The sequence below is a fragment of the Muntiacus reevesi genome, chromosome 13 (assembly GCF_963930625.1).
Source record: "Muntiacus reevesi chromosome 13, mMunRee1.1, whole genome shotgun sequence".
Classification (NCBI taxonomy): domain Eukaryota; kingdom Metazoa; phylum Chordata; class Mammalia; order Artiodactyla; family Cervidae; genus Muntiacus; species Muntiacus reevesi.
Window position 1 is genome coordinate 58,987,701 of NC_089261.1, and position 22,754 is coordinate 59,010,454.

General features: G+C 38.5%; 1 protein-coding gene and 1 pseudogene across 2 annotated transcripts in view; one reads left to right on the forward strand and one right to left on the reverse strand.

Moving 5' to 3' along the window:
- Positions 1-22,754, reverse strand: part of TTC29 (tetratricopeptide repeat domain 29) — a 272,924-nt gene that overhangs the window by 14,494 nt on the left and 235,676 nt on the right. The window lies entirely within an intron of this gene.
- Positions 6-109, forward strand: LOC136146209 (U6atac minor spliceosomal RNA; annotated as a pseudogene).

A 22,754-nucleotide genomic window follows, 5' to 3' on the forward strand; every position in this document is an offset into this window, starting at 1 on the left:
TAGTAGTGCTATATGAAAGGAGAGAAGGTTAGCACTTCCCCAGACAAGGATGGAAGAGGTCCTCAGGCCTGACAACACGCATATGGTTAAGTTGGGACCCCTGGTGGCACAGTGGTAAAGAATCCTCCTGCCAACACAAGAGACATGGGTTCAATCCCTGGGTCACGAAGATCCCCTGGAGGAGGAAATGGCAACACACTCCAGTATTCTTCCCTGGAGAATCTCATGAACAGAGGAGTCTGGTAGGCTACAGTCCAAGGGGTTGCAAAGAGTCGGTCAAGACTGAATAACTAAACAACAAACAACTATAAGGGAGCAGAGGGTCTGAAAAAAAAAACCCCACGAAGACATTAACAGAATACATATAAATGCATTTAAGTGCTTGTATCAGGGAAAATAAACCTGTTGGGTTTCCCATGGTCAGACTCTGATTCTTTGATAAGCTGATTGGCAGGTCAAAAATTTGAGGAGCAGAGAATCTCTGTGTTAGAGCTTGTATCCTTAATGTGTGTACATTACACACCCTGCACATGTATTTTGACTTACAGATAAGAAGTCATTTTTGACAACATTTTTGTGGTTTGAATATAAATATGTAATCACAATTTTTTGTAGTCTTCAGATTATAGACTCTTCTCTTCTGAAAAGTAATATATTCATCCCTGTGCCTTGCATGGTATCTTGGAGATAGTATATATGTAATGTTTCCTGAATGAACACAGCTTGTAGCTTGGATTTACTTTAAAAAATGTGACAGGTGATAACTGGAAGTTTGGGGTTGACATATACACACTACTGCATATAAAATAAATAACTTATGAGGACCTACTGTATAGCATGAGTAACTCTACTCAATACTCTGTAATGACCTCTATGGGAAAGAATCTGAAAAAAGAGTGGATTATATGTATTTATAAGAGTACACTTTGCTCTACACCTGAAACTAATACAACATCATAAATCAACTAAACTTCGATACATTTTTTAAAAAATGCAACATATCATTGCCAGAGAAATGGATAAAGAAGATGCAATACAGATGTACAACGGAATATTACTCAGCCATAAAAAGGATTAATGCTGTCTGTAGTAATGTGGATGGACCTAGAGAGTGTCATACTGAGTGAAATAAGTTAGATAGAGAAATACAAATATCATATGACATACTTACATGTGGAATCTAAAATGTGACACACGTGAACTTACCTACAAAACAGAAGCAGACTCATAGACATAGAGAACAGACTTCTGGTTGCTGAGGCGGAGTGAGGGAGGATGGGCTGGGATTTGGGGATTGGCAGATGTGAACTATTATATACAGAATGGATAAACAAGGCTCACTGTATAGCATAGGGAACTATATTCAATACCCTGTGATAAAGCATAATGAAGAATATATATGTATAACTGAATCAATTTGCTATACAGCAGAAATTAACACAACATTGTAAATCAGATATACTTTAATTAAAAAAATCTCAACTCTGCTTATACTGAAAAAGTGTGATATAATAAAGCATTGCTTGGCACAAAGTAGATGACCAATAAATATCTACTGAAAAGCAGAATACATGACTTATGTCTGCCCTTCAAAGTTCAGGTGAGAGCACAAAATATAAAGACAAAACTATTGGTCTGAAAAGCCAGTTAATTAGAAAAAAGTTCTCCAGCAAGATCTATAGATAACTCTTTAATGAATACATAAGAAGTGCTCAGTTTTAAAGAACTTGCTTTCTTCTTAAACATATTATTTGCTCATCTTTCTAGAAAAGCAGAAAAAGTCTAAATTCTTAGTTAATATATCTGAAGTGCTTCAGAGAAGAAAAGGGATCTTTATGCATAGTTGCTAAAAATAATATAAAACAGTTAAATCTGAAAGAACTACTTATTTTCCGGAGGGGAGCATTATACTCATTTTTTAAATTGAAGTGTGGATGGTTTACAATGCTGTGTTCAGTTATACATGTGTACATTTTCCCCAGGTTATTTTCCCTTGTAGGTTATTGCAAAATACTGAATATGGCTCCCCATGATATACATTAGGTTCCTGTTGGTTATCTATTTTATATACGGTAGTATGTATATGTTAATCCCAACCTCCTAACTTATCCTTTTCCCCTTTCCCCTCTGGTAACCATAAGTTTTCTATGTCTGTGGGTTCATTTCTGTTTTGTATATAAGAAAAAAACTCACTTATTTAAAATCTGTTTATTTTCCCTGGTGGCTCAGACAGTAAAGAAACTGTTTGCAATACAGGAGACACAGGTTCAATCCCTGGGTCAGGAGAAGGGAATGGCAACCCACTCCAGCATTCTTGCCTGTAGAATTCTGTGGACAGAAGTTATAGTTCATGGGGTTGTAAACAGTCAGATATGACTGAGTGACTAACACTTTTACTTTAATGAAAGAAGGTTTAAGCTACACAAAGTATCTTAATTTTTATGGATTCCATTGTTTTAAAGAGCAAAGAGGATATGGAGTCACTTTTGTGCATTTCAGTTATGTACTTGCATTAGGCATAGAGGAGAGAAAAGCGGAAGATGGCAGAATTGGAGGACTGTTTTCCCTTACTACACAAATAACCCTCTCCTTTCAAGTTTACCTTCTTTGGCTCTCTTGCACTGTGGCTGGGGGAAAGAAAAAGTACCATATTTCAAAATTGACAATTTATACATGGAAAGACAATACAAAAATTATGTTTTAATGAATGAGAAGATATAAAAATGATGACAATACATATTCAGATGACAAAAATTACTGGAAAAGGATTATTTTTTATGGTTAATCCCATTAAGAATGAATTAAGTTGAAGAAAAATATAAAATTATAATTTCAGTGATAGGACCATATCAAATTTTAAAAATGGCCACATCAAATTTATAAGTATATATACAATATATAATTAATATTTAATTTATATTTAATATATAAATAATAGGAATATATAAATGAATATAATATAAATATATTAAAATATGTATAATATAGGTACAAAGTATATGTATGTATACATATATATATTCACTGCAATTTTTATTTAAGAAACTGGGAGTAAAAACCAAATACTTCATGCAGTTTAAAGTTGTGTGAATCTGTTCCTGCATCTTGCAGCATTTCATCATCTGTGCTGGGAATGTCAAGTGAGTTACATAATAATTTGAGTAGAGTCCCTTGTAGCTTTACATCTAAACCACCTATTTAAAAAACTTCTCTGACACAACTTTGCCCTCATATCTCAGCTCTCTGTCACTCATGCTGATCTATTTTCTTATTTAACAGATGAGATAATGCTGGAGAGGATGTGGAGAGAAGGTGACCCTCCTATACTGTGGTAGGGAATGTAAATTGGTACAGCTACTATGGAGAACTGTATGGAGGTTCTTTAAGAAACTAAAAATAAAACTACTACATGACCCAACAATCCCACTCCTGGGCGTAACAATCCCACTCCTGGGTGTATAGCCAGAGAAAACCGTAATTTGAAAAGATAAACACACTCCAATGTTCACTGCAGCACTATTTACAATAGCCAAAACATGAAACTGTAAATGTCTATTGATGGAGGAATAAAGAAGATGTAGTACATATACACAATGGAATATTACTCAACCACTAAAAAGAACAAAATAATGCTACTTGTAGCCACATGGATGGGCCTAGAGATTGTCCATACTAGGTGAATTAAGTCAGACACAGAGACACAAATATCATATGATATTTGGTGACGTGTATCTCCAGATCTCTGGCTTTTTTTAAAACTAGGTTGTTTCTTTTCTTATTGTTGAGTTTTAAGAGTTCTTTGGATATTTTGAATAAGGTTCTTTATCAGAAGTGTTTTTTGCAAATATTTCCTCCCAGTCTGCAGCTAGTCTTCTCATTCTCTTGACTATTATTTTTTAGTACAAATGGAGTTGCTTCATTCATTGCTAATAGTGTAACAGTGTCTCACCTATAGATGCACCATAATTTAACCAGTCACTAAATGCCTTGTTGAACATTTAAATTGTTTGCAACCTTTGATAGTTATAATACTGTAAATCAATACTCAGGCATTTGTAAGGCTTTTGTGTTTGTTCTTCCTTCAGTCTGGACCAAGAGATGCTTCTGTTCACTGCCTTACTTTAACCAGGTCTCTCCTGAAATGTTACCTCCTCTGAAAGGCCTTCTTTATCCATTCTATCTAAAGTAGAATTGTCCTATTCCATCACTCTCTGTTCATACACAGTGGGATAGAGATATCATATTTTACTGCATATTACATTATAATGTATTATGTCATGTTATATGCTTATGTTTGCAGCTGTCTAGATTCCCCTCTAGTGAATAAGTTGCATGAGTGGAGACTTTGTTTTATTTGCTGCTGTATCTCCAGTGTCTCAGACAATGCTTAGCACATAGAGATGTTTAGTAAATAGGTGAAAGAATGAACAAGCAAATGAAAGAATGAATGTATTGAGTAAACATAGAATTATGGGTCAAAGCTGTGTGCACTTTAAATTTCTATAACTGCCAGACTACTCTCCCTAGGGGTTGCATTTAGTCTTTTATCAGTAATACATGGGATATAACTGTACCATCACATGCTCACCAAACATATTGCATTATCAGACTTGCCAATTTGAGAGCTAAACATTTCTTCCAATACTTTTCATTCACATTTTTCTTATCATGAGTAAAGATCAGCATTTTTTCACTTTTTAAAATTTTACACAATTTTAAAATTCACCTTTCAGTAAACTCTCCATATCCTTTTTTTTTTCTTCATTAAAAACTGGAGTTATTGGTCTTTGGCTTCCTGATTTATGATCTCTTTTTATAAAAGAGATGAAATCTTTGTGATATTTACAGATTTTTTCCCCAGGTTCATTTCAAAACATTTTTTTAAAAAAACTTGTTTTTGGTATGTTGTCATGTAGTACTACTTTATTTTTATAAAGGCACATTGCTAGTTCTCCTCTTCTGGTTGTAGAGTTTGGTTGGTTGCCCTGTGATCTCAGGTCTCTAGTGAGCTCAAGAAAAATTTATTTTGCAGATTTTGTAACTTTGCTGTTGCTGTAAGGATGAGAATGACATTCTTTCTAGCTTTCTACATTTAAGCAGAAGTTTAGAAGACTATTTATTTTTACATATCAATTTTGTATCTAGTTATCAAGTTCTGTTGTTTATAAGGATTTTCATTTGCTTTTCCTTGGTTTTTCAATTAAATGATTATATCTACATAAATAAGCATGCACTTTTCTCATCCTTTTCTAGTTCCTATATCTTCTTTTTTTTTCCTATGACAAGGTTAAAAGATAGCCCTGATAGTGAGTATCTTTATGTTATTATTGTCTTTAATGGAATCATTTCTATCATAGATAATGAATTTTATTAAATGTATTGTGAGCTCCATTGGAATAATCAAGTGATCTTTCTCTTCAGTTGTTCATGCATTCAGCAAATTGGTGAGACATATAATGTGTCTATGTTCTAAGTTTTGGGGATACAACACTGAGGAAAGAAAATGGAAAAGAATCTTGTCATGGAGTTTATATCTCTAGAGGTTAAAGACAGACAGTAAATAAATAAAACATGTTATGTCAGATGATAATATATGCTACAGGGGAAGCAAAGTGTATACCTGTAGGGAATGTATATGTGTGTGTGGGGGGTGGTTTGCAGGTTCTACAGTATGACCAGTGGGTGGGAGGGAGGTCCAGATCCATCTGGGGAGACACAGCTGACTCAGGTTGCTGCGCAGCGGGAACTAACACAACGTTATAAAGCGATCATCCTCCAGTTAAAAAAGCATGACCTGATGACATCCGACTAAAATTCTAAGGGAAACAAGCTTTGGGAATATCCTGAAGCAGCACCGCACAAGCAAAGACGAAGGTCCTGGTGTGGAGGCATGCCTGGTGCGGTCCCCATATGGGGAGAGGAAGAGAAGCCCAGGTCAGTGAGGGCAGTAGGAAGATGATCAGAGAGGTGACAGAGGGCCAGATCATGCGTGGTCTCACGGGCCACTGTGGGCGCCTTAGCTTGTTCTCCATGTGAGATGGGAAATCGTTTGGAGGGACTTTAAGCAGAGAAGTGATGTAATCGAACTTCATTTTAAAAGGATAACTCTGAAAACTGTCGAGCAGACTGTACAGGAAGCTATTTTAACAGTCCAAGCAAGGTATAGGATGGCTTGGGCCTTGCTGGTAGCAGGGAGATCATAAGACATTACATGATACTGGGTACATTTTTCAGGAGCAGGATTTGTTGGCAGACTTGATGTGGATGTGAGGAGACTAAGGATGACACTCACGTTTAAATCTGTACATGAATGGGCTTCCCCGGTGGCACTAGGGTAAAGAACCGGCCTGCCAGTGCAGTGGACGTTAACAGATGTGGGTTCGATCCCTGAGTCGGAAGATCCCCTGGAGGAGGGCATGGAAACCCGCTCCAGTATTCTTGTCCATGGACAACCCCATGGACAGAGGAACCTGGTGGGCTACAGTCCATAGGGTCACCAAGAGTCAGCCAGACTGAGGCAGATGAGCACGCCTGCAAAGTGAAGCATTCATTAACTGAGGCCTGAAAGCCTAGGGGGCACTCTTTGGGCTCATGTGAAGTTAAGTGATGAGAGGATGGCTTTGCACTTTCCAAATTTGAAATGTCTGCTAGATATCCAAGTGAAGATGTCAAGGAGGAATTTGTGTACAGAAGCCCAGAATTCAGGGGAGGGCTCCAGGCAGCATACATAAATTTGAGCATTAGTAGTGAATAAATAATACTAAAGCCATGAAACTGGATGAGATCAATAAGAGAATGAGTGCAAACAGAAAAGAGAAGAAACGAAAGCTTGAGCCATGGGTTACTCTAACATTTAAAGATCAGGTAGATTAGGTGGAATAAGCAAAGGAGGCTGAGAAGGAGTGGCTAGGGAGGAAGCAGGAGCCAGTAAGGTAAGCCACTGAGAAGAATATTTAAAGAGAGAGTGGGAGTAATCAACCCTGCTCAGGGTTGCTGATAGGTCAGATAAGATGAGGAGGGCTGAGAAATGACGACTGGGTTTGCAATGTGAAATGCATTGACGAGCTGGAGAAGAGCAATCTTGGTAGAAGGTGGGACAGAAACAAGGGTTCAGGAGCAAATGGGAAGACAGTAATTACAGACAACTAACATAGATGATTCTTTAAATTGTGATAAAGTGGAATAGAGAAATGGTACAGTAACTGGTGAGAAGCTGTGAGGTCAAAAGACTTTTTTTTAAAGATGAGAGAAATTACCGTATGTTCATATACTGATAAGAATGATCTACAGGCCATTTGATGCAGATGGAGAGGGAGGGGAGAATGGTTGGAGGTAATGGCTTTGAGAAAATGAGAATGGATGAGACATAGTACCCAGGTGGACAGGTTGGCCTAGGCTAGGAGCTTAACAGTCAATCCTCAGTAAAAGGAGAGAATGTACACTGAGCAGAGATGTCAGTGAATGAGTAGACGTGATGATATTTCACTGAAGTATTCTTTTGACTTTTTTTTAATGAAATAAGAAATAGGGTCATCAATTGAGAGTGAGGATGGACAAGAAAGTGTTGGAGGTTTGGGTAAAGGGGACAAAATGTGACGTAACTGTCTAGGGAAGAGAGAATGAACTCAGGGAATATAGTGATCAGGGTTAGCATTAAGGGCCCACTTGAGGTTAGTGATCATGAATTTAAAATGAGGCCAACCACTTGGCTGTATATTTTTCTGCAGTGACATTCTGTGGTAAAGATATAAATAGGAGGTAGGCAGAGAGTTCAGTTGTTAATGTAATGGTTTTACCAGGCAAGTACTCAGAAGACAGAGAGGTAAGGGATGGATCACAGACTTAAGTTGCTCTCATCAAGTTTCCAGCAATGTCAACCTTAACTTTGATCCCGAGTGTCAGCATTTCCTGCTCTTGCTTTCAACTTGATGCTGGTAGACTTCTTCCCCCAAACTAACATCTCTACATTGTCAAGCTTTAAGTCTCACAGGGAAATTCTAGTACTTTTACCTGTTTCCCCAGTTTATTAACTTAACTTTTATTCCTCTGTCTTTAAGCAGCTTAAAGTCTGCAATCCATCTTTTGTCTCTTTTATATAAGTTGGGTAATTTCATAGGTGGATGGGTGGGAGGATTATTCCAACTGTTTTGAGAAAGGGGCAGAGATTTCCAGGAACTGGATCGCTGCTCACTTTTTGGCCTTTTAGGATTAGCCTCAGAAATGTCACGGCACCTGTGAGTGTATTACTTAGCATTCTGATTTATTACAATGAGTGTGTGGTGAGGCTCAGGTCTAGAGGAATACATGCACCATTTCTGAATTATGGTTTTCTCAGGGTATGTGCCCAATAGTGGGATTCGTAGGTCATATGGTAGTTCTACTTTTAGTTTTTTACACTTGATCTTAGCCAAAAGGCTGAGAAGCGATATTTTTTTTTTTTTAGTTTTTTAAGGAACCTCCACAGTTTAATTCATAGTGGTTGTGAATTACATTCACAACAATTTACAACAATTTACATTCCCACTAACAGTGTGAGAGGGTTCCCTTTTCTCCACACACTCTCCAGCATTTATTGTTTGTAGATTTTTTGATGATGGCCATTCTGACTGGTGTGAAGTGATACATCTTTGTAGTTATGATCTGCATTTCTCTAATAATGAGCAATACTGAGCATCTTTTCATGTCTTCACTGGCCATCTGTATGTCTTTTTTAGAGAAATATCTATTTAGGCCTTCCACCCATTTTTTGATTGGGTTGTTGCTTGTATGTTTTGATATTGAGCTGCATGAGTTGCTTGTATATTTTGGAGAGTAATTCTTTGTCAGTGCTTTGTTAACTACAGCACTATTTACAATAGCCAGGACATGGAAGTAACCTAGATGTCCACTGACAGATGAATGGATAAAAAAGATGTGGTATATACATACAATGGAATATTATTTAGCCACAAAAAGGAATGCAATTGGGTCATTTGCAGTGATGTGGACAGACCTAGAGTCTGTCATAAAGAGTGAAGTAAGTCAGAAAAACAAATATCATACATTAATAATGTGCATGGAATCTAGAAAGATGGTATAGAGTTACTGTTTGGAGAAGAGGAGTAGAGATGCAAATGTAGATAAGGGACATGGGGAGACAGTGGGGGGAGGGGAGGGTGAGACAAATTGGGAGAGTAGGATTGACTTATACACACCACCATGTCTAAAACAGAGAGCTGGTGGGAGGCTGCCACATAGCACAGGGAATGCAGTTCAGTGCTCTGAGATGACCTAGAGGGGCGGGATGTGGAGGACGGGAGGGACATTCAAGAGAGAGGGGGTATATGAATACACATAGCTGACTCACTTCATTACCCAGCAGAAACTAACACAATATTGTAATGCGGTTATACTCCAACTAAAAAAATAAATCAATAATGCTCCAGCGGAGGTTGCCTTGTCTGCCATCTTGAACCTGGTTGATTCTAACCAGTTTTTGTCACGTCCTCAATGGCTACGTCATTCTTTTAAAGGCTGTGCCCTGCCTCCTTCCTGTTTCTTTCTCTGTATATTTATTATGTGAAGCAAAGTGGAGGGGCAGAAGATAGTGGGATTTTTGAAACTGAGTTTCTGAAGGCAGTGCAGTTTTCACTATTAAAAAGGTCTAGGTTTAATGACAGGAAGGAGTAGCTAAGATAAGATGAATGACAAGGTCACTGAAGTAGAGGAGGCTAAGAAAAGGAGAGGAGAAAATGCTCGAAGATCATTATGTGTGGTAACAATGAACGCGGAGCTGAAAGCTTCAAGGGGTGAAAAGGAGAGACATGGAGACAGACGACTGCAAACCATAAGAGGATACTAGAGGTTTACAGGTAGGGTTTTAGCCTGCAAAAAGTAGCAGTAAGGTCAAGGTTACTCATCACATCTTTAGGCTCAAAGGTCCCAAGGATATGGAGGAGAAGACTGCCATCCCTTGAGAACACAGCAGAGAAGGTGATATCTTGGGAAGACAGCCAGGTATCAGTTAGCACAAGCAGCAAAAAGAATACTGGGAGAAAAGGTGGTGGGTGTTGCTTTTCTGACTGTGGGTTTCTGAGGACTCAATGAAAGATTTCAGGGTTTGAAGAGAATTAGGATTGGGGACAAATGGATATATACAAAACCTTATGGGAGAACAGTTTTGGGAGATCAGGATTTTTTGTCATCACTGACAGAATGGGATTCCTCCTGATAGCCTGCAGATTGTGGGGGCAGAGCTGGGAGACTGGGCCGATGCAAGGGGTTTTGCCTGGAGCTCACAGAGATCGGCTGCTGTCTCTATGCAGGCCAACTTTGACGTGGAAGGAGAAATGAAGTGACATTATCCAATATCTGATCTCTGGATGAATAGGGGAGCCCTGGGATCCGTCTTCACTCTTATAGTGGGGTCTGAGGGAAGGCCATGCTCATCCCAGTTGCAGTGAGTTATATTAACAGATCTCCTAATATGGGCTGTCTTCACGCTCCTGTTAGAAACCTCAGTTGGTCATGGCATGGTATTCTTTTAATAGTTTACTTGATTCTGCTTATTCAAGATTTTGTAGTATTGTTTGAAAATGAGATTGGTCTATAATTACTTATCTCTTTTAGGGCTTTGCTTAATTTTCGTATTAAGTCTTACACTGGTTTCACAAAAATAATTGGATGCTTCCTTTTTTTCCTGTAACCTTGAAAAGTTTAAATAGCATTGGAGCTATCTATTCCTTAAAAGTCTGGTAGAATTCAATTGTGAATACTTTTATAGGATTGAAATGTTACTATTGCTTTTTATTATATTGAATATTTGAAAAGAGGATCCGTATTTTATCTCTTTAGCCTTGGCACCTAGCTAAATGCCTGAAACAAACTATACAAATTATGATTATTTCAAGAAGAAAAAGTGTAAGTTAAAGTACTTTAACATGAAGATTTTTACTAGCTCTCCCTCTGCATTTTCAAGATTTCCACTTTACTTTAGCCTCTATTACCTGATCTATTATACTACTCTCTTAACTGGTCTCTCTGGCTTCTCTCTTTCTTGCCCCCAGTATTCATCTAATATTCTATTCCTGGGCTAATCTTCCTAGAGGGATGTTTTATTCATTTGACCCTTGCATAAAAACTTAAAACTTTTATTTTATTTTATTGAAGTATAGTTGATTTACAATGTTGTGTTAATTTCTGGTGTACAGCAAAATGATTCAGTTATATATATATATTTCATATTCTTTTCCATTATGGTTTATTATAGGGTAGTGAGATAATTCCCTGTGCTATATGGCAGGACCTTGTTTGGGTATTCTATGTATAATAATAATAATGGGTATTCTATGCATATATTGTATGTATATGTATATATTGCATATATTGCCTATATTCTATGTATATATATTTTAGGTATATATATATATTCTATGTATATATTCTATAATAATGGGTATTCTATGTATAATAATTTGTATCTACTAACCTCAGCCTCTCACCTCCCCTTCCTCTCAGCAACCACAAGTCTGTTCTCTATGTCTACAAGTCTGTTTCTGTTTTGTAGATAAGTTTATTTGTGTCATATTTTAGATTTTAATATAAGTGATATTATATGGTATTTGTTTTTCTCTGCCTGACTCACTTAGGAGGATAATCTCCAGGTCCATCCAACCTTTGCATTAAAAACTTTGAGAAGCTTCCCAGTGACTAAAACACAAGTCCAAACTTTTCACTGTTCTCTATCTCAATCCATCTCCCCTTTCTCTTCCATCATTTTCCCATAGACACAGTAAGTTTAGGTAAGCTGGGCTCCTTGCCATTTCCCAAACAATTTTTTTCTTTTTATCTCTGTTCTTTGTTCATGCTGTTCCACTGTTTATTTATTTATGTTCTAAGGAGATCCATACACCTTCGTTATTGTGCCTACTGCTTGGCTGCTCATTCACATCAGACTCCTTGTGACCCCATGGACATAGCCCATCAGGCTCCTCTGTCCATGGAATTTTCCAGGCAAGAATACTGGAGTGGGTTGTCATTTCCTGCTCCAGGGGATCTTCTCAACACAGAGACCGAATCTGTGTTTCCTGCATCTCCTGCACTGGCAGGTGAATTCTTTACCACTGAGCCATCCGGGAAGCCTCCACTAATCATTGAGACTTATTTTCTTCTATTCCCCTGTCCGTGTGTGTGTGTGTGTGTGTGTGTGTGTGTGTGTGTGTGTGTGTGTGTGTGTGCATGCACATGTGTGCTTAGTTGCTCAGTTGCTTCCAGCTCTTTGTGGCCCCATAGACTGTTGACCACCAGGCATGGAATTTTCCAGGCAGGAATACTGGAGTGGGTTACCATTTTCTACACCAGGGGATCTTCCTGACCCACTGGGACAAAGAATCAAGCTCATTCCTCAAGCTCAACTCTTCCACGAATCCACTCATGAAGACAGAGTTATCTCTCATAGTTATTTGAAAAAAAAAATCATGTGGAAGTATCTTGTATCCTCTAGCAAAATGAAAACTTCTTGAAGGTAAGAATCCTAACTTAGAGATCTTTACAACACTTACAGCATCTATTCAATAATAAATTTTTGAATGGGTGAGTGAATAGATCTAAAAACTGATAATGATTTATTCTAACAATTTAAGGTAAATTCTGAACATTCTCACTTAATATGGATTTGACATGCTATAGAATTTAGCATCATGTTTTGATTAATACATGAACATTTGGATGAAATATATATGTTTTACACACTTCTGTAAGTATGATATATATCACAATTACAAAAATTCATGAGCTTGCATGAAATAATGGCAGTCATAGACCTAATTTCAAATATATTTTCCTTGAAAAAATAATATCTTAATACTTAATGGACTTTAAGAGGCATATTTTAAAGGATTATTAGACTTATTATTTAAATAGAATCTATTTACTTACCCTATTTTATGTATTATGTTATCTAGCTAGAGTATGGATAACTTATTGTTTAAATCACTGGTTTTCATCTTGAGAATGACAGATGCCTACCAAAAATGTCTTCCAGAGTGGCTTTCTCAAGGTGTCAAATAGGAGTTGGAGGAAATATTACACTGATGATTTTCAGGTAATATTTGAACAAGCCAGGCTGTTATTAGCATGTAAACATAATATTATGGCTTTCCAGGGTACATAGACATTTGCTTCTGAGACCACTGCCATCTCTTTTACATTATCAGTGAGGTATTTTTTTTTCATGCAGAGGTTCTCCCCAAGGAGCCCGGTAGTGGGTGCTCCAGCCTGTTGGCACTGTACCAGAATACAGGCCCCCAGAACACCCGGCTTTGGAGGCCATCAGGGCTTGAGTTCAGGAGAGCCACAGGGCTGTGGGCAACAGAGACTCTGCTCTTAAGGGGTTCCTGCAGAATCTCCCAAGCGCTGAGACCTAAGGCAGAGGCAGTGATTAGAAAAGATGCTGAGTCAGACCCCCTTGCTGGCCTTGGAGTGCCTCCGGGAGAGACAGGAGGCAGCAAGGACCCTCTGGGGAGTTCGTTATACCTTGAGGACGCTGGTGCAGGAAACCTGAATTCAGTAAAACTGTAGGATACAAATTAATATGCAAATATGTTGCATTTCTATACACTAACAATGAGGTATCAGAAAGAGAAATTAAGAAAACACTTCCATTTACAATTTTGCATCAAAAAGAATAAATCTAACCAAGGAGGTGAAAGACCTGTATGTGGAAAACCTTGGTGGTGGTGGTGGTTTAGTCACTGAGTCATGTCTGACTCTTGCAACCCTATGGACTGTAGCCTGCCAGACTCCTCTGTCCATGGGATTCTCCAGAGGAGCTCCCCTGATTGTTCAGATGGTAAAGAGTCTGTCTGCAACACAGGAAACCTGGGTTCAATCCCTGGGTTGGGAAGAGCCCCTGGAGAAGGAAATGGCAATCCACTCCAGTATTCTTGCCTGGAAAATGCCATGGACGGAGGAGCCTAGCAGGCTACAGTCCATGGGTTGTTTCTTCAAGTGGACAAACCTTAAGACATTAATAAAAAAATTGCAAATGATCAAACAAATGGAAAGATATACTGTGCTCATGGACTGGGAGAATTAATAATGTTAACATGACTATATAGCACAAGGCATTCTATAGATTCAATACAAACCCCATCAAAATACTAATGATATTTTTCATTGAACTAGAACAAATAATTTTAAAATTTGCATGGAAACACAATAGATGCTAAATAGCCAAAAAATCTTGAGGAAGAACAACACAGTTAGAAGTATCACACGCTCTGGTTCCAAACTATACTACAAAGCTACCATCATCAAAACAGTATGGTACTGGCACAGAAACAGACACATAGATCAATGGAACAGAAAAGAAAAACCAGAAATAAACACACTTTTATATGGTCAATTAATCTATGTCAAAAGAAGCAAGAATATACAGTTTCTTCAAAAAACTGTGTTGGGAAAACTGGACAGCTACATGTAAAAGAGTCAAATTGTATTACTTTCTCACACCATGTGCAAAAATAAATTCAAAATGTATTTAAAACTTGAGTGTAAGACCTGAACCTTAAAACTCCTAGAAGAAAGCATAGGCAGTACTCTCTTAGACACTGATCATAGTAATGTTTTTTTTTTTTTGATATGTCTCCTCAGGCAAGGAAAACAAAAGCAAAAATAAACAAATGGGCTACATCAAACTAAAAAGTTTTTGCATGCCAAGAAAACTCTTAACAAAATTAAAAGGTAGCCTACTGAATGGTAGAAGAAATTTGCAAATGACATATCTGATAATATTCAAACTATAAAAGAACTCATGCAATTTACCATAAAAAAATTCCAATTAAAAATGATCAGAGGACCTGAACAGACCTTTTCTCAAAGAAGACTCACAGATAACTAACAGACATATGAAAAGATGCTCAACGTAAGAAATCATCAAGGAACTGCAAGTGTGAGATACCACCTCACATTAATTAGAATGGTTATTATCAAAAAGAAAACAAATAAGTCCTAAGCATGTGGAGGAAAAGAAATTTTCATGCATTCTTGGTAGGAATGTAAACTGTTAAAACCATTATGCAAAACACTATGGAGGTTCCTCAAAAAATGAAAACTACTGTGTGGGATTCAGCAATTCTACTTTTGGGTATTTTTCTAAAGAAAACAAAAACAATGATTTGAATGGATATATGCACCCCTATGTTCACTGCAGCATTATTTACAACAGCCAAGATATGGAAGCAACCTAAGTGTCCACTGATAAATAAATGGATAAAGAAGATGTGATACATATATACAATGGAATATTACTCAGCTATAGAAAATAGTGAAATCTTACCATTTGCAGCAACATGGATAAACCTAGAGGGTATTATGTTATGTGAAGTGAGTCAGAAGAGGAAAGACAAATACCATTTTATTTCACCTGTATGTATAATCTAAAAACAAAATAAATGAACAAACATAAAAAAGCAGAAACAGACTCACAGATACAGAGAACAAATAGGTGTTTGCCAGAGGTAAGGAGGTTGACGGGATGAGTGAAATAGATGAAGGAGATTAAGAGGTACAGACTTATAGTTACAAAATAAATGAGTCACATGGATAAAATGTATAGCATGGGGAATAAAACCAGTAACATTGTAGCAGCTTTGTAAGGTGACAGATGGTAAGTAGACTTATGGTGTTGATCATTTTGAAATGCAGAGAAATATCAAACCACTTTGTTGTGCACCAGGATTTACAGAATGTTCTAGGTCAATTACACTTCAAAATAAGACAAAACAAAGAAAAAGCAAGACCAGGAACTCAGCTGCCTAGAAACATGCCTGGGAGGACGCATACTAAGCTGTCAATAGTATTACTCCTCAAGAAAGTATCTGGGCATGGAAGGCACTTTTACTCTCGACCATCTACATTTTCCTTCATAGAGCATTTGTGGAAAGGATGCTATCTAAGTATTAATGGGTGTGTGTGGAGGCTCAAGTTAAAACTTAAGATCAGATATGGAATAGTAAGGAATGTGACATTTTGGTTGAAAAAAAAATTTATCTGTGTCCCTTTTGGAATAGCAATAGAGCATATATTGCTGGAGTTACTAGATAATTCTCTATATAGGGGCATTCAACGATTCTCCCCATACTTCTCTCTTTCTAGGAGGAGAGAATTCTTGCAATCTTTGCAGCTCGGATGGTATAGAATTCAGTATATATAGCAAATATATCTAATAATTAGAAATAAAAGGAACCTCCCTGTGATCCAGTGACTAAGACTCTGTGCTTCCCATGCAGAGGATGTGGGTTGAATCCCTGGTGGATTCCCATATGCCTCATGGCCAAAAAACCGAAGTGTAAAGCAGAAATAATACTGTAACAAATTCAATAAAGACTTTCAAAATGGTCCACATTAAAAAAAATCTTAAACAAGAAATATTTCAAAACACTAAAAAATTTTTTGTTTAGACACATCAGTGTGAACTAACTTTCCTACCTTCTTCCCTCCTTCCTTTCTCTCATCCTCCCTTGTCCTTTCACTTCCTTCTTCCTCTTACTTCCTATGTACAAACAAAATAGTTGATCAGAGGACGAGATGGAAGTAACGGTTAGATTAGAGCAGCCTACCTTCTGTAAAATATCTTTTAGTGATCTAATTTTCTTCGAAGAGATTAGAATGTAATAGAAAACAAGTGTAGATAATAGAGAACACAATGCAAAATAAACTCCGCAGACAGGAGTTTTCTTTTCAGCAAAAGCAGTCGGTGAGTTCTCAGCCTGACAGCACAGGATAAATCAGTCTTCTGGTCTGGAGCCTTTCACTCTCCACCTGCATTAGTCGGAGACCTTTTGTCCTAGCAGGAGAGGCAGGCAAAGTCTCCAAATCTCATGTGGGAAGCATGCTCAGGAACATGGGTTTTTAAAAAGGAAAACATGCAAGGAAGCTTGAAAAGCATTTTATAAGAGGCCTTAAGAGCACTGAAAGAACCCAGTTCACAGTGACTTTTAAGACAATCAGATTTCATCTGGATAAGCCTTTTCAATACTCCAAATTGGAAAATTTCTATTACCTTCCTTACAGATCACTGAAAATAAGTGCCTGGCCCATGCTCTACACAAGGTACAGTCGCTCTGTTTTCAAGCTCAAAACAGATATTGATTTTCGTTTCAAACTCTAATGCCAGAATTAGCAGTGTCAGGTTGAATTAGAGGTAGATGGTTTAGAGAGTTCAACAGTGAGCAAGCAGCATGGCCAGACTGCCTTTTCTGGGTTATTTTTTTTTTTTCCTTTTCATGTCTTAGAGACAACAAAACATGGGGTATAAGACGCCCTTCAGTTTTATGGTACCCAGAGAAATACTTAGTCCAATTTCACTCATATATCTTTAGCCCATCAGTTTCCTTCAAGTGTCAGTTCAGGGGTCATAAATACATCTTCTTTGAGGATGATTATAGTTTGATTTCCTTCTGCTGGGCATTTTGCCCCTCACTTAGCTTTGGAAAAATTAAGATTTGTCTAGCAGTTTAAATTGACAGAGCATTTCATCTGCATTGTCCCATAAAGGGGGAGGCGGCTCCGTTATTGAATTGGTCCATCAGGGGAGTGTGCATCCTTTATATCTGGGATTGATTGAAAGGAAAGAACTACAAATGGCACTGTGAGAGCTTCCCTCACATGGAACCGTTCATCAAAGGAGCAGACCGAGCTTTGTAATGGGGGCATTTAGAGCATCCATTCACTATGAGGAGCAGGTGCCCGCAAACCCAAGTCACCCAGACTTGATTTATCAATAAGGAAGAGTGGCTTATTGATAAGAGTGGCTTATTTATCAATAAGGAAGAGTGTTGCCAGCATGGCTTTGAGGGGAGCAAAGAGGGGAAAGGAATGAGTATGGATATCCTTGATAATCCTCTGAAATACCTCTATGTCTGTATGATTAATAACATATCTGGTTGCTGCTTCTCTGTACCTCAAATGAAGGCAGCCTTTTCTAGATGGCTCCCATGCAGAGTGGGTGTTTGGTGTGTATGCGTGAGAGCGAGCGAGCAAGTGAGAGATGGAGGGAAGGAAGGAGGGGGAGTAGCGGGGAGGAAGAGGAGAGAAATGAAGAGTGAATAGGTAGCCAAGAGCAGAGGTAGAATCTAGAGGTTCCTCAGTTTGGATCTGATGGAGTAAATGCCTATTAAACCACCCAAGCTGTCTTGCATACACTCTAGTCCCACAAAGGGTGGAGCCCAGTTACTGAATCACTCCCTGAGCTCCGGTGTGCAGACCCACCAACCATCTCTGATGGGCAGGTGGCGGGCTCTCAGCGCTCCCCACGGTGTGAGTGCCTCAGTGCCCCCACCGGGGGTCTGCATGTGAGCTCTCTGACGGCAGGGTTTGTATTTTATTCATATTCTGCTTCCAGGGTCTAGAAAATGTCTGGCTTATAGGTTTGTATTCAAGTTTGACGAGTGACTGACTAGCGGCCTACTCCCTGTGGGGAAGTTTTAGAGGTGAAGATGGGGAGTAATCCCCCAGCCCTATAATATTTTAGGAGTAAAATATTAAGAAGAAAGTGGAGAGAGGTTCCCTTTCATCATCAATAGATCAAGAACCAGAGAGAAGGGACTTCCTTGGACGTCCAGTGGTTAAGACTCTGAGCTCCCAATGCAAGGGACATGGGTTCGATCCCTGGTAAGGGGACTAAGATTCCATATGCTGTGTAGCGTGAAAATAAAAACAAAACAAAACAGAGAGAAAACAATGCTGAACATTAACACCCAGATATCTGGTATAGGTGTTGGACTATCACCGATTTTGATCAAGCTCCTGCCATATTTGGTTGGGGATATTAGATGAAGGATCTGAGACAGATGGGGGCAGAAACTGGTGGACCAAAATGAGGCAAGAGCCTAGAGAAAAAAGGGCATGGGGCACTCTGAGCTAACTAAGAGAAAGCGGAAACTTGTTGGAAAAAAACCAGTGCCTCCAGGATGCAAAAGGGGGAAGAGACATGCAGGCAGGCAGGAAGAGCATCCAGGTCATGGAACCGGGCCTGGCCGTGGGTGTCACAGGGTGCTGACCTCCAGGGGTTGGCCATGGCCATGTTCTCTGTTGGCTGCAGTAAATAAAGCTTGGCTAGGAAATCGAGAGAGGAGATGAAGAATGCCTTTTTCTTCCTGTTTTAGCTATTAAATAAAATTTAACTGAAGTCTGAAATACAGCTCATAGTTTAGTAGTAACTATGGTGGTTTAGTTGCTCAGGTGTATCCCACTCTTTGCGTCCCCATGGACTGTAGCCCACCAGGACTCCTCTCCCCATGGGATTTCCCAGGCGAGAATACTGGAATGGCTTACCATTTCCTACTCCAGGGGATCTTCCTGACCCAGGGATCAGAACTCAGATCTTCTGCATAGGCAGGCAGATTCTTTACCGACTGAGCCACCATTGACTATAGTCATGCTTAATACTCCATGGATGGAAGTTCACGTAAATGAGAGCTGATAGGAACAATCTCTGTGCTCTTGAGACCCCAGGTCTACTGGTACAAAATGTAGTTCCCTTCTACCCACCTGACCTTAACTCATGTTGTACCAGTGTTTTCAATAACCTCTGGAATGACATGGTCACGTGTCAATAGTATGAAGTCCCTAAGGGTTATTATTCAAATGTTTATCTAGAGATGGTGATAGGTTTTTAAAAAGGCATTTGGTTTTTGGGTTTGCTGTTGCCTTTAGCACTGGCCTCCAGCACTCCCACTGAAAGACAAGGTCCTGCTATTCACAGGGTATTTTTCTAAATGTGTTTAGTCTACGGCATGCTACAACAGGGAAACCTATTTGCAAAGAGATGCTTTGCTTTCTCTGTTGCGACTGGGAAGCACAGCTAGTTTACTCTTGTCTAAATACCCAGCTCAGCGATTGATGTTGGAGAAAGAAGCTCAGTCTCCTAGAGTGAGTGGAGTTTATAGACTAGCCTTCAGCTTGTAGATCCTCTGTACCAGCCCTAGGGGAGGATAGATTTTATAAATAAAATATTTGTGAACAGCAGTAGTCACAGCATTATTACAAACTTAAAAAAAAAGGTATCAAAGGGCATGGTTACATGAAACCAGCAACAAGCCAGCACTTGCTGCTCTGAACTATCCGGGGCTGCTCCACCATGCAGGACTTGTTAGCGTGCTCAAAAAATGATGGCGAGTTGTATTATAAAGGGGGGTGCTAAAAATGTCATGAAGTTCAAGTATACTGGGGACAATTTTCCAACTGCCGTAACAATATGCCATTAGCTATTTGTATTTGGGAAGCAATTATGCTGTCTGATAGTGAACTCTAACTTGAGGAAATCAGTCATGATTTTCCCTTTCATTTGATCCTGTGGCAAATATTAGAACACAATAAAATAATGGTTTACCAGTATTTTCCAGATAATTTTAGTTTAAATGAAAAATACTACTTTCAGGTGATTTTTATTTGTTGTTGTTGGGTTGTTGTCTCTTTCCCTCCCCCACTGAGATCAAAGTATATTTAGAGAATGCTAGAGGGGACCGTTCCTCGCTTCCCCAATTTCATAGGTTGGTGTGGTTTCTGCCCCCATCCAGGGATAACTGAGATTAACATATAAGGTTCTGCATCACAGGTCCAAAAGTAGCTCAGAGAATGATCCAGACCCAAGTCCAGCCTATCCCAGGAGCTAGATTATTTCTGGAAGCTTCAATTCAAATAGACTTGTGGTCTTCTCAAAGCAAACGTATATCTCCCGGTTCAACATATTATAGTTACTGAAATTCACCCCTCATGTTTACAAAGAGTCAGATGCTGATTTTCTTTAGTGAAGGTGTCAGTCAGGTTCAGATGTCTACTAATTTTCTCATGCTCAAGTTTTAGGAGTTCTATTAAGTAGACATCACAGATATGAAGTTTGAAATAATACATGGACAAATGGGCATCATTTACAGAACAGAATAAAATTAGGTATCTGAAGTCTAACATTATTTTGGATAAGGGAATTATGGATATATGGATCCATACGGATATACGGATAATGGAATTTTCAATACAAACTATCATCTTCTATATACCATTCCCATTGCAAAGACAATCTTAGACGGTTAGTAGCTATGCTGTGCCTCTTTCTCATTTTGTAGTCTAGGAAATAACCCTCAATTACATGAATTAGAGTAGGTCAATTAAAGAACACCAGGGCATAAAGATTATGAAGAAGATTCTCTTATGTCACAAATTATGCATGAAAAACAATTCTTCCTGTCCTATTCTTTAGTAATTGGTAATCTTTCTAGAACAAATATATTCAAGTAAGCTCCAACGCATACTTTGTACATCGCATACATAATTAGTGTTGAAATGAGAGCTGGCTGTTGGTGAATGATATTTTTTTGAGCCAGGGGTCAAGGCTGCCTTGTATTCCTCTGGGTAAGATGTGAAAGTTGCAGGAGATTTTAGTTGAGTATTATTTCTAAACAGATTTTTTTTTTAATAGACGTGTCTCTTTGCTCCCTTTTACTTACTTTCTTTACTGTGGTGTAGTATACATAATTTAAATAACCAGGGAATGTCTCTGGGCTCAAAACCACCTGCTGGCTTATATTAGCTAATTAATGGTGATTTATCTGAGTTACTAATTTGAGTAGAGCTGATTGCCTTTAGGAATTTGAGAAACGTTGCAAGAATTCTGATTAAAATTATGCCTTTGTGATGGACAGTCTCCTTAAATGACTTAAAAAAAAAATGTTGCTGTTAGCAGATTAAAAAAAAAGAAACAAAACCAACGACACACAATGCCCTTGTGTCGTTTCCTGGCTCAGATCATGTCTTATGGCGGCTAGTCTCCCTCTGTGATTCGATTTTATCTCTGCCAGGCTTCTTCTCATTTTGTCTCTTACATTAGGGTTTATTTGCTTTTTGACTGCTTGAAAAATAGAACTGATCTTGAATCCATAGAGCTTAATCACTTTCCCCAAAACTAATACAGTAGATTTATTTTAGCCCAAGTTCAGTGTCAGGCTGGCTTGATTCCCAGGATGTGAATGTGTGAATTTAATGGTGGTACAATATCTGAGGTAGGAATATAATAGAAAGCTCTCGGTGGCAGATCTGTTGGATCAGTGTAACTTCATTTGTCTGCTGGTCTCAATATCTTTTAAGGCAATGGTGGAGCATGCAGACAATGAGAGCTGGCCATTTCTCTCTACTGTGATTCCACTGATATTAGAACTACTCAAGAATGACCTTCATAAATAAGTATATAGTAGGCAACTGTTAAACACGCAATGATGCTTCCGTGAAACATCAGTTTTAGTAACTGTGTTCAATTTTAGTTTCAGGAAAACAGTAATGAACCTCTTTGAGTCTTCTGGATTTAGGGACGATCTGACTAACCTGGGCAATCCCTACACCCCTGCCCACACCACATTAATTCAAGGAATGATAAAATGCATCCGGTGCTTTGTTGCTGTTGTTGTTCAGTCCTAAGTCTCTGTGACTCTATGGACTACTCTCTGCAACCCCATGGACTGCAGCACGCCTGGCTTCTCTGTCCTCCACTATATCCGGAGTTTGCTCAAGTTCATGTCCATTGAGTCAGTGACACCATCAATCATCTCACCCTCTGCTGCCCTCCTTCTTCTTTTGCCTTCAATCTTTCCCAGCATCAGGGTCTTTTCCAATGAGTGCTTAAGGTATATATATATTTTAGCTTCTACTTGTTAATTCAGAAATATCTTTTAAAGAAGAAGGTACTTTTCACATATGTACATTATTATAGTTTAAAATTTTTT